This window comes from Pan paniscus, chromosome 6, assembly GCF_029289425.2.
Source record: "Pan paniscus chromosome 6, NHGRI_mPanPan1-v2.0_pri, whole genome shotgun sequence".
NCBI lineage: Eukaryota > Metazoa > Chordata > Mammalia > Primates > Hominidae > Pan > Pan paniscus.
The window spans coordinates 88,054,773-88,066,985 of record NC_073255.2 but is presented as its reverse complement, the minus strand read 5'-3'; the positions used below and the strand labels follow the sequence as shown (position 1 = coordinate 88,066,985).

Here is a 12,213-nt window from a genome sequence, read left to right as displayed (position 1 = left end):
TTATCCTACCATGAGCATACAAAGTTTTATTTATTATTTATTTTTTTTATTTCATAGACAAGGTCTCACTTTGCCACCCAGGCTGGAGTGCAGTGGCACGCTTATGGCTCACTGCAGCCTCAACCTCCTGGACTCAAGCTATCCTCCCACCTCAGCCTCTGGAGTAGCTGGGACTACAGGCACGTACTACCATGCCTAGCTAAATTTCTTTTGTATTTTTTTGTAGAAACAGGGTTTCTCCTCATTGCCCAGACTCCTCTTGAACTCCTGGGCTCAAATGATCTGCTCACCTCAGCCTCCCAAAGTGCTGGGATTACATGTTTTACAAAGGTGGAAAAGAATGAACCTTAAACAATGTTCCCTCCTCTCCAAGGTTAAGTAACAAGTGAGTGTGGCTGTGGCATGGGAAATGAGGCACAGAACTGGAATTTGAACGCACCTGGCCACACAGGTAACCTGTGTTGAGTGTGCAGGACCTTCAGAGACACGTACAAGGGCTTCATTCTAAAGTAGGCCCTCCGTCTTTAATTAGCTGAGAGTCAGTGTGACATGTTAGTCCCTCCCCACATGCTCCCTGCAGCTAGACCACAGGCCTCCTTGGGCACATCAACAGTCTCTGGCTTGCTTGGTGGGCTTGTCAGAAGCCTGCCCTTACCGAGAGATATGGACCGAGAGTGTTTCTGACATCATCAGGCTCTCCCTGAGCTCCTGGGTGGCTTTGAGTGCAAAAATCTTAATCCCAAAGCAACAGACACCCTTCTGTACTCCAGGCACTGAATAAATCAGTGGAGATCTCAAATGCCATAATTCTAACAGAGCCATCTCTGATGGCTGTGGCAATTTGCTCTCTCGTGAGTTAGGGACCAGCTGTAATTGATGAGGAAACTGACAGCTCTTTGTCTTCCTTGACTACATTTGTCATCTGGCAGCTGGTTTATTCGTTATCTATTGCCTGGGATTCTCTCTTTCTCTCTCTCTCTTTCCCTGGGCACTTGTGGAGCAGATGTATCTCCTCCTCTCCCTAAAGACAAGATCTATAAAGCTGTAACATGTTTTTAATGCAATTCAGCTTTTTGAAAAATGCATAATTGGAGAGTTCCAAAATAATTAGTTTATTATAGTGGGCCTATAAAAATGAACTTGCATCTCATTTATGAGCCATTAGATCCTATGTTCTACAAGCCTGATTGCTATTAATGCCACCAGCATATAATTTAGCATACTTTATTAACATGTGTCACCTCTGAGCTTCTCTTCCTTCCAGCCCCACATCAGACAGGATAGGGTTGAGTTGTGGGGCTGAGAATTCTTCCCATGAACAGGACTCCAGCTTTGGAGACAGTGTCTCCTCTTCAGCCCAAACCCTCATGAGTCACACTGTGGACCCCTCTTGCATGAGAACATTTGACATTCATTTCATTTCTTTCTGCAGAAGTTAAGCAAAAGAAAAAACTAAGCCATTAGCATAAGGAAGAAGAAAAAAAAAAGGAAAAAAAAAACAGAACATTAAAGAAGAGGCAGAATGCATCAGTGCCTGGTTCTCATTCCAGGAGGTAAGAATAGTGAATGCTTTTGCAGGCACAAATGTGGATTGTTTTTTTCAGATAGTATAATGAAAATCAAAATATTTATTGTGTATCTTCTACATGTTGTTTGCATGTACCTATGTAGGGCACCGAGAGAATGAAAGGAGGAACTTGCATCTTTCTCTCTCTGTTTCCCTGGGCACTTGTAGAGCAGATGTATCTCCTCCTCTCCCTCCAGACGATATCTCTAAAGCCATAACGTGTTTTTAATGCAATTCAAAAATATTTATTGTGTATGTTCTCTACTTCTTCTTCATGTGCCTGTGTAGGGCACAGAGGAGATGAAAAAACTACAAGCTCATCTGTTTCTCTTACTCGAAGAACTGATGTTCTGATGGGGAAAAAGGGCAAACATTGGTTGGGCATGGTGGCTCCCATCTGTAATCCCAGCACTTTTGGAGGCCAAGGCAGGAGGATTGTGTGAGACCAGGAGTCAGAGAGCAGCCTGGGCAACATAGCAAGATCCTGTCTCTACAAAAAATAGAATAAATTATCTGAGTGTGGTGGTATGTACCTGTAGTCCCAGATACTCAGGAGGCTGAGCAGGGGTTTGAGACTGCAGTGAGCTATGATTGCACCACTGCACTCCAGCCTGGGTGACAGAATGAGACCCTGTTCTTAAAAAATAATCATGGTCAGGCACGGTGGCTCACGCCTGTAATCCCAGCTACTTGGGAGGCTGAGGCAGGAGAATCGCTTGAACCCAGGAGGCAAAGTTTGCAGTGAGCTGAGATCACACCACTGCACTCCAGCCTGGGTGACAGAGCGAGACTCTATCTCATTAAAAAAAAAAAAAAAAAAAAAAAAAAACCTAAGAAGGAAATTGAATTTGGAATCTGCAGGCCTGGAACACTGGAGGGACATGATCAGGAGAAGGCAACAATTCTGAGTCGGGGGTGCAGACGAGAATAGCTCTTCAGCCTCCCCTTTGCCCCACAGATGGGTGCCCTGGGTAAGGAGTGAAGGGAACATCTGTCCCCAGGTAGATGCTAGAAGGGGCTAGAGCAGGACCTGCATGCCAGAGCCCAGCATGTGGTCTGCATGCCCCCAGCTGTGTCTTCGAGTTGCTGCTCATAAAGCCATTTCCTTTTCTTCTTGCAGGGATAGCAGGAAGGTGGCAGGGGGTCTCAGGCAGAAGCCCTGGAGCCTGGCACACAGAATGAGATGGTAACTCTGTCTTCTTTCCTTGTAGGTTTATCACTGAAGAACAAGAGGGTCTCATCCCCTTTTTCCTCTTTTTATTTTTATTTTTGAGAGAGTGTCTTGCTCTGTCACCCAGGCTGGTGTGCAGTTGTGCCATCTCGGCTCACTGCAACCTCCACCTTGCTCAAGCAATTCTCCTGCTTCAGCCTCCCTAGTAGCTGGGATTACAGGCATGCAACACCATGCCTGGCTAATTTTTGTATATATATATATATATATATATATTTTTTTTTTTAAGTACAGATGGGGTTTCACCATGTCGGCCAGGCTGGTCTTGAACTCCTGACCTCAGGTGATGCAACCGCCTTGGCCTCCCAAAGTGTTGGGATTATAGGCATGTGAGCCACAGTGCCCAGCCCCCTTTTTCCTTTCAAGAGGGCACACTTGTAATTTGTTGGCCAGGGCTTACTCTCAGAGGCGAAACAAAATGCTTCCATTTTTTTTTCTCTTTTTATTTATAAACTTTGTAGAGACAAGATATCTTTTTTTAAAAATTTTATTATTATTATACTTTAAGTTCTAGGGTACATGTGCACAACGTGCAGGTTTGTTACATATGTATACATGTGCCATGTTGGTGTGCTGCACCCATTAACTCATCATTTAGCATTAGGTGTATCTCCTAATGCTATCCCTCCCCTTCCCCCCACCCCACAACAGTCCCTGGTGTGTGATGTTCCCCTTCCTGTGTCCATGTGTTCTCATTGTTCAATTCCCACCTATAAGTGAGAACATGCAGTGTTTGGTTTTTTGTCCTTGCAATAGTTTGCTGAGAATGATGGTTTCCAGCTTCATCCATGTCCCTACAAAGGACATGAACTCATCATTTTTTACGGCTGCATAGTATTCCATGGTGTATATGTGCCACATTTTCTTAATCCAGTCTATCATTGTTGGACATTTGGGTTGGTTCCAAGTCTTTGCTATCTCAAGATGTTGCCCAGGCTTGTCTCAAACTCCTGGCCTCAAGTGATCCTCCCACCTCGGCCTCCCAAAGGGCAGAGATTACAGGTGTGAGCCACTGCACCTGGCTGGCTTCCACTTTTTGAGAAACAAGGATTATAGAAGAAAACAGTTGGATTGCCAAAGAGAAAGTCAAAACAGTGAGGCCTCTGAACTTGGCAGCAGGGTGATTTCTGAGAACAGCAGAGGATATGGAGGTTGTGGCTTCACACTTTCAGTAACCCTGGGGTTTGCTCCCCTGTGACACCCCAAGATGGGCAAAAGTGGCACAAGGGCTCTTGGGGACTGAATTCTAAAATCCTTTATGGGAGCTTCCAAGAAGGACCTATGAAGGTCAACATGGTAGGTCCTTCCCAGAGCATATGGATGGCTTGAACCTCCTCCTGTCCCATGATTCTTGTTTGGAAGGTGTATTAGTCTGTCCTCACGCTGCCAATAAAGGTATACCCGAGGCTGGGTAATTTATAAAGGAAAGAGGTTTAATGGACCCACAGTTCCACATGGCTGGGGAGGCCTCATTGGCATGGTGGAAGGTGAGGGAGGAGCAAAGTCATGTCTTACATGGCGGCAGGCAAGAGAGCATGTTCAAGGGAACTCCTCCTTATAAAACCATCAGATCTCATGAGACTTACCTAGTATCACGAGAACAGCATGGGAGACCTGCCCCCAAGATTCAATTACCTCCCACCAGGTCCCTCCCATTATGGGAGCTGCAATTCATGATGAGATTTAGGTGGGGACACAGCCAAACCATATCAGAAGGAAAGAGGCCTGTTCAGAGCTCATATCTGTATCTAAGCAATCTTGTCAAGGGTTCTTCAAGCTTAATTTCATTAGGAAATAAAAATACTAGAACAGCGTTTGCTCTTGAGCATTGTGGAGTAGATTCTCTGATGCAGACAGAGAGATCCTTGGAGGGAAGAATGATGCATGAAAATCCAGGGGGATGAGGCATTTGACAAGACTCACCAGGGAAAAACTCTACAGCCCTGGACACTATAGGGGAATATCTATTACATTGAATTTCACAGAATTAAACATGTTTAAATTGGCCGGATGTGGTGGCTCATGCCTGTAATCCAATCACTTCTGGAGGCTGAGGTGGGCAGATCACCTGAGGTCAGGCGTTCAAGACCAGCCTGGCCAACATGATGAAACCCCGTCTCTACAAAAAATAAAAAAATTAGCCGGGCATGGTGGTGAGTGCCTGTAGTCCTGGCTACTTGGGAGGCTGAGGCAGAAGGACAGTTTAAACCCAGGAGGTGGAGGTTGCAGTGAGCCGAGATTGCACCACTGCACTCCAGCCTGGGTGATACAGTGAGACTCTGTCTCAAAAAAAAAAAAAAAAAAAAAAGTTTAAATTTCTCCAAGTGATTTTTGTATAGCTGCCTTGTTTCTAATTAATAACAGCTGTTTTGTGAAAATGAAAAAAAGCAGTTTGTTAAGGAGCATGATATTTTGAAAGAATGCCCAAAAGGAGAATAAGAATTAGAATAAGGAAGATGAGGAGGGAAGAGAAAGGAGAAAGAGGAGGGGAAAAGAAGGGGGAGGAGGAGAAGGAGAATGAAGTGAGGAGGAGCAGAAGGATGGGAAGAAAGAAGGGCCAGGCGCCGTGGCTCATGCCTGTAATCCCAGCACTTTGGGAGGCAGCAGCAGGGGGATCACGATGTCAGAGTTCAAGACTAGCCTGGCCAAGATGGTGAAACCCCCGTCTCTACTAAAAATACAAAAATTAGCCAGGCATGTTGGCAGGTGCCTGTAATCCCAGCTACTGGGGAGGCTGAGGCAGAGAATTGCTTGAACCCGGGAAGCAGAAGTTGCAGTGAGCTGAGATTGCGCCACTGCACTCCAGCCTGAGGGACAGAGTGAGACTCCATCTCAAAAAAAAAAAAAAAGAAAGAAAGAAAGAAAAGAAAGAGAGATAAGTTGAGGAGGATGGGGAGGAGAAAGAGAAGGAGGGAGAAAAGGAGGAGGGGGAGGAGGAGAAGAAAAAAGGGGGCAAGAAAAGAAGGAAGAAGAGGGTGAGGGAGAGGGGAGAAAGGAGGAGGAGAGAAGAAGGAGGAGAAGGAGGACTGGGAGGAGGAGAAGAAAATAGGGGGCAGGAAAAGAAGGAAGAAGAGGGGGAGGGAGAGGAGAGAAAGGAGGAGGAGGAGAGAACAAGAAGGAGGAGGAGGAGGAGAAGGGGGACTGGGAGGAGGAGAAAAAGAAGAGAAAGGGGAAAGAGAAGAACAAGGAGATAGAGGGGGGAAGTCAGGAGAAGGAAGAGGAAGAGAAGGAGGAGGAGGGGATGCTGGAGGGAGAAGGGGATGAGGGAGGAGAAGCAGGAGGATGAGGAGGAGAAGGAGAAGAGGTAGAAAAAGGAGGAGAAGAAGAAGAAAGAAGAAGAGGAGGAGGAGGAAGAAGAAGTAGCAAGAAGAAGAAGAAAGAGAGAGGGCAACAGAATATGCCTGGTTGCAGCCCTGGTTATTGCTGTAATTTTGGGTACACTATTTCTGGCCCCCTACTTTCTACATCTGTGATCCAAAATAATGGGATTGTATTAAATATTTACTTCCAATAAAATCTTACACAGAAGCCCAGCACATGCTGCTTAGATGGAGGAGGTATGGATTGTGGTGTTTGGAGTGTGTGTGTGCATATGTGTATGCCTGCGTGCCTGTGTGCACACGCGTGTGTGAGAATGCAAAAATGTTAACTCTATTCTGGGGCAAGTTGGAGCAGCTCTGTGTGCCCATGGTAACTCTCTCTATTCTGGTACTCTTTGGTAAGCACATGGAAGCTGTCTGGAAGGCATTTGGGAGAGGAAAACAGAGACAGGAACTTGCTGTTTAGCCCTGGCTAAGCGGGGAGGTGGCAGGAGGGTTAGGACACACTCAATGGGCCCAGCATCAAAATGCGGGAGGAACAGAAACAAAATTCAGACTCCACACTGACATCAGCTGGGAAGTTCCATCAGACAAAATCCAAAGTCTGACATATTTGGCCGGGTGCGGTGGCTCACACCTGTAATCCCAGCACTTTGGGAGGCCAAGGCGGGCAGATAACCTGAGGTCAGGAGTTCGAGAACAGCCTGGCCAACATGGTGAAACCGTGTCTCTACCAAAAATACAAAAACTAGCCGGGCTTGGTGGCGGGCACCTGTAATCCCAGCTACTCAGGAGGCTGAGGCAGGAGAATCACTTGAACTCAGGAGGCGGAGGTTGCAGTGAGCCAAGATCGCACCACTGTACTCCAGCCTGGGCGACAGAGCGAGACTCAGTCTCAAAAGCAAAAAAAAAAAATTACTTCATTCTCCTCATATATAAAATGAAGATAATAATCTCCATCAGTGGCTGTCACAGCATGGTTCCCAGACAGCAGCATCCACATCCCCTGAGGACTCAGTACAAATGCATATTTTGGGACCCACGCTCGACCTACAGAATCAGGAAATCTGAAGGTGGTGCCCAGGATGCTATGTTAACAGGTCTTCCCGAGCTTCCAATGCCTGCTTGGTTTCGAGAGCCTTGGTCTTTATCTCCTGGTTATTAGGATGCTGAAACAGGGACTGTGTCGGAAACACTCTCCTTGCATGCTGTAAGCCATCTTGAAACGATTTGCTTTTAGCACGAGTTCAAATATCCTGGCTTAGATGGAATTGCATGGCCAAATCCGGATGAGGCTGCAAATGAGATCACCAAAGTCCTACAGCTGGCACAGCGCTTTCACAAAAGGGAAAGTCGGTCGGATATTTTCTAGTCTAACCAGATGGTGAGGCGGCAGGAGGAGGCTCTCAGGAGCGGTTGGGGTAACCAGAATAGATCTCTTCCTCTCCGATCGTCTTCCCCCGAGCACCTTCCTCCTTTCACTTAGTCAGTGTAATAAATATAATTGGAAGCACACACAGCTCCTACTTGCAGGCAAGCATAAATTATTCCTCTAGCACTAGGAACACTCATTTGTAACATAGATTAAATTTGGCTCTGGACTGGGGAGGGATTACACCTTTAAAATTTGTTTTATCATTTAAGGAAATCACTCACTCTCCACATCAGGATGGATTAGAATGTGTCAGTATTAATACCAGGCATTTCCCTGTTGTCACTTGTTGTTAGAGGAACAATTATTTCACGTCTGAGTAAAAATCTTACTCGGAGGGTAAAGTTAATGTAGCATGCAGAGCTGTGTGGAAACAAGGCTTGGACGTCTTATGAACACAGGCAATTGCCCATTACGGTGTTGGTTAACATATTTCTTCCACTTCATCTGTTTTACTGTATATAAGGGCATTATTGTTTTGCTTAGAAGAGGCTTTCGCCGCTCTGAACTCGGATCAACGTGACACAGACTCACAGTTCAAAGGTTAAAAGAGAATTGATCTGTGAGCTTTCGCCAATCTCTTGCTCTGCGCCCTGCTCTCTAAAGGATAAATCTCTTTTTCAGATAAATCCAGATTGCTTTTTCAATAGATTGGCGTTTGGCCTCTTCTGCAGAACAGTACTTTGACTTAACCCGGACAGACTCCCTGTAGCTATGAAGAAATCATTTCTAACATCTGAGGTTAATTCGGTAAACGAAGCATTGGATTTTCTTTCATGGAAGCAAGAAAAATTGTTTGGATGAGGTTAGCAAAGGCAAGGCAAGCTCAGGGGACATTCCCTGGGGCTCCACCCCAGGATGAGGTTCTATTGAACCTTTATTGTAAGGCTAAATGAGTAAAAATGGGGCCCGGTGGGAGGGTAGGGGAACCAAGTCTTTATTTCTGCATTGCCTTTTGCGTTTTGAGTGATTTCTGCATTGCATTTTGCATTTTGAGTGATTGCGATTGAGAAATGTGGAATGGGTAGAATTAGTTCCAATTGACGGATGGGTAGACTGAGGCCCAGATAGCTGCACATGGCTTACTATTCATCACACATCGAGTTATGCTTTACAAGGAGGGAACATGGTTTCTTTCCTTGTGCTGTGCCCCCTTCTCATTTGGTAGATCTGTTTTGATTTTTTTCTTTTTTTTTTTTTTGAGACAGCGTCTTGCTCTGTCGCCAAGCCTGGAGTGCAGTGGTGCAATCATAGCTCACTGCAGCCTCCAACTCCTGGGCTCAAGCAATCCTTCTGCCTTGGCCTCCCAAAATCCAGGGATTATAAGCAGGAGCCACCATGCCCAGCCTTCATTCAGTAGGTTTGAATCCCAGTGCTTGCAGAAGGGAAAGAAAAAGGAAAGACATTTGTGATGAGAAATATCACACTAAACTGTACAGAAGTCTCTCAGCCTCTCGGATGAAGTATTCTGCCTGCCTCCTGGTCTCAGGATCCCCTATCTTAACCATGTCCCTTGGCAATATTTTACCTGGGAACAATTCTCTTGAAAGGTCCTCCCAGAAAGCAAGGACTAACTGATTTGATGGAATTTGTTATCCTACATTATGACTTGGTGGGAGATCAGGCCCCTGAGGATTGGGAAAGAGAAAAGCTCTTCCAAGTCTTTCCTGATGAGACTCTTCCAACTCTTACGTACAACTTCCTTGCATACAAATAAAACACCTCTGCAGGTCAGGGACCTTCAGACCCCTGCTGGACCAGGATGTCCACTGCAGCCCTTTAGCCCTGGGACCCTTCCCTATGCCTAACCTTTGACCTTCTCTGGGGAGACATAACAGTGTGTGTGGGGGTGGGCATTGGCATGCAAGGAAGTTGCACAAAAGAGTTGAAAGAGTCCTATCAGGAAATTTCTGGGAATGAGGCTTTCCAAGAGAAGGAGACCTGTGTGATCTGAAAAGGGACCACAGGAAGGGGATAGGTGATGGACTTCAAGAACACAGAAGCTGACCAGGCATGGTGGCTCACGCCTGTAATTCTAGCGCTTTGGGAGGCTGAGGCAGGAAGATCCTTTGAGTCCAAGAGTTCGACACCAGCCTTGGTAACATAGTGAGACCCCCACCTCTAAGAAAAATCAATAAATGAACAAAACCACCTGGGTGTGGTGGTGCACTCATGTGGTCCCAGCTACTTGGGAGGCTGAGGTGGGAGGATCGCTTGAGCCTAGGGAGGTGGAGGCTGTCATTGTGCCACTGCATTCCCAGCCTGGATGACAGAGCAAGACCCTGTCAAAAAAAAAAAAAAAAAAAGAAGAAGAAATATTTGGGCTTCTGATAACAATTCAATGCAAGTTCAAGCAATTAGAGGATGAATATCTACTAGGCTTCTTTGTGCCAGAAATATTTTGACAGCCCATGTTTATTTCCTATAATCTTTAGTGAAATGATATGTGCTATGTGTAATTGTGCCTCCCCCAAAAATTCATTCGTTAAAGTCCTAACCTCCAATATTTCAGAATATGACTTTATTTGGAGATAAGATCTTTCCTGAGGTTATCAGGTTAAACTGACATCAGTCGGGTGAGCCCTAATCCAGTATGACTGGTGTCCCTGTGCAAAAGTGAAATTTGGACAGATGCACATAGAGTGAAGATATTGAGAAGAGGCGCAGGGAGAAGATAGCTGTCTACAAGCCAAAGAGAGAGGTCTCAGAAGGACCCAACCCTGCTGACACCTTGATCTTGGACTTCCGGTCTTCAGAACTGTGAGATCATACATTTCTGTTGTTCAAGCCATCCAGTCTGGGTTCCTCTGTTATGGCAGTCTGAGAAAATGAATACAGTAAGTCAAAATAAAAATGACTGCTGCGGCCGGGTGTGGTGGTTCACGCCTGTAATCCCTGCAGTTTGGGAGGCCGAGGCAGGTGGATCACGAGGTCAGGAGATCAAGACCATCCTGGCTAACATGGTGAAACCCCATGTCTACTAAAAATACAAAAAAATTAGCCGGGCATGTTGGGGGTGCCTGTGGTCCCAGCTACTCAGGAGGCTGAGGCAGGAGAATCACTTGAACCAGGGAGGCGGAGGTTGCAGTGAGCCGAGATCACGCCATTGCACTCCAGCTGGGGCAACAAGAGCAAAACTCCATCTCAAAAAAAAAAAAAAAAAAGAAAAAAAAAGAAAAGAAAAAAACATTGCTGCAGCATGAATGGATCTCAAAAACATTACATGAAGTGCAAGAAGCCAACACGAAAGGGCACATTCTATGTGAGACCATTTATATGAAGTACCCAGAATTCATAGATCCACAGGGATCTATGGAGAAAGCAGACTGCTTTCTTCATAGGAGAAAGCAGACTGATGGTGGCCAGGGACTGGAATAAGGAGGGAATGAGATGTGACAACTTAATGGGTACAGTGTCTCGTTTGAAAGTGATGCAAATGTCCCGTAACCAGCTGGCAAGGACAGTTGCGCAATTCTGTGAATGTACTAAACTCCCCTGCGTTGTACACTTGAAAATGAGTCATTTTCTGTTATATAGATTTCACCTCAATTAAAACAAAAGAAGAAGATGGATGGTGTGCACCACTTGCAGATAAGAGCTGCTGGCGAGAAGAGGTGACCTGAAGAGTCCGTGTTCCATTTTGTAGCTTACCTTTATTGAGTAGATAGAGGCTGCCTTTGAAAAGAAGCAGAAGTACATAAAACCCCTGGAACCAGTGGGAAAGAAGAAAATGCACTGGAAACTTGTCTTTTTTTTTTTAATTTAATTTTTTTTAGATGGAGTCTTGCTCTGTCGCCCAGGCTGGAGTGCAATGGCATGATCTCAGCTCACTGCAACCTCCGCCTCCCTGGTTCAAGCGATTCTCCTGCCTCAGCCTCTCAAGTAGCTAGGATTACAGGCGCCCACCATCACACACTCGGCTAATTTTTCTTTTGTATATTTAGTAGAGGTGGGGTTTCACCATGTTGGCCAGGCTGGTCTTGAACTCCTGACCTCAGGTGATATGCCTGCCTTGGCCTCCCAAAGTGCTGTGATTACAGGCATGAGCCACCATGCTTGGCTGAAACTAGTCTTTTTGAAGTGGCCATAGGTGTTGGACATGGCATTGCTGAATTACGTGGGCAGGAAATGTCCACTTCTGTTGTCCCTGACTTAAGATAGTTTGATTTACGATAGTTTGACTTACAATGGTTTGACTTACGATGGTTTGACTTATAATTTTTTGACTGTAGGATGGTGCAAATGTGATATTTACTTAGTAAAAGCCATACTTTGAATTTTTAATTTTGATTCAAAATGATTTATAATCACTTTATTATAAAACGGGCTTGGTGTTAGATGATTTTGCTGTAGGCTAATATAAGCGTTCTGAGCTAGACAGAATGCTAGGCTAAGGCAGGCAAGGCTAAGTTATGTTTGGTAGGTCCAGCGTACTGAATGCACTTTCAAAGTACGATATTTTTGTTTTATGATAGATTTATCCAAATGTGACTCCTTTGTAAGTCAAAGAGCGTCTGTAATTGTGCTGGGCCTCACGTAAGAAAACACCTGCCCCAGCGCCCTCTTCAGAATCTGGATGAATCTCTGCAGCAGATGTATTTCTTGGGCTGCTTTGGCATTTTTTGAATCCCCTTTCTACATTGGAAAATTTCCAAGCTTTTGA

The 12,213-nt window shown here is 45.4% G+C and overlaps 1 long non-coding RNA gene across 1 annotated transcript in view; it reads left to right on the top strand.

Annotated features, from left to right (window-relative positions):
* LOC129398240 (uncharacterized) overlaps positions 1 to 665 on the top strand; it is a 75,279-nt gene extending 74,614 nt beyond the window's left edge. Inside the window, exon 4 of the long non-coding RNA XR_008625983.1 lies at positions 58 to 665. This is a non-coding gene — a long non-coding RNA (uncharacterized LOC129398240). The remainder of the gene's footprint in view (positions 1 to 57) is intronic.
* The last annotated feature ends 11,548 nt before the right edge of the window (positions 666 to 12,213 follow it).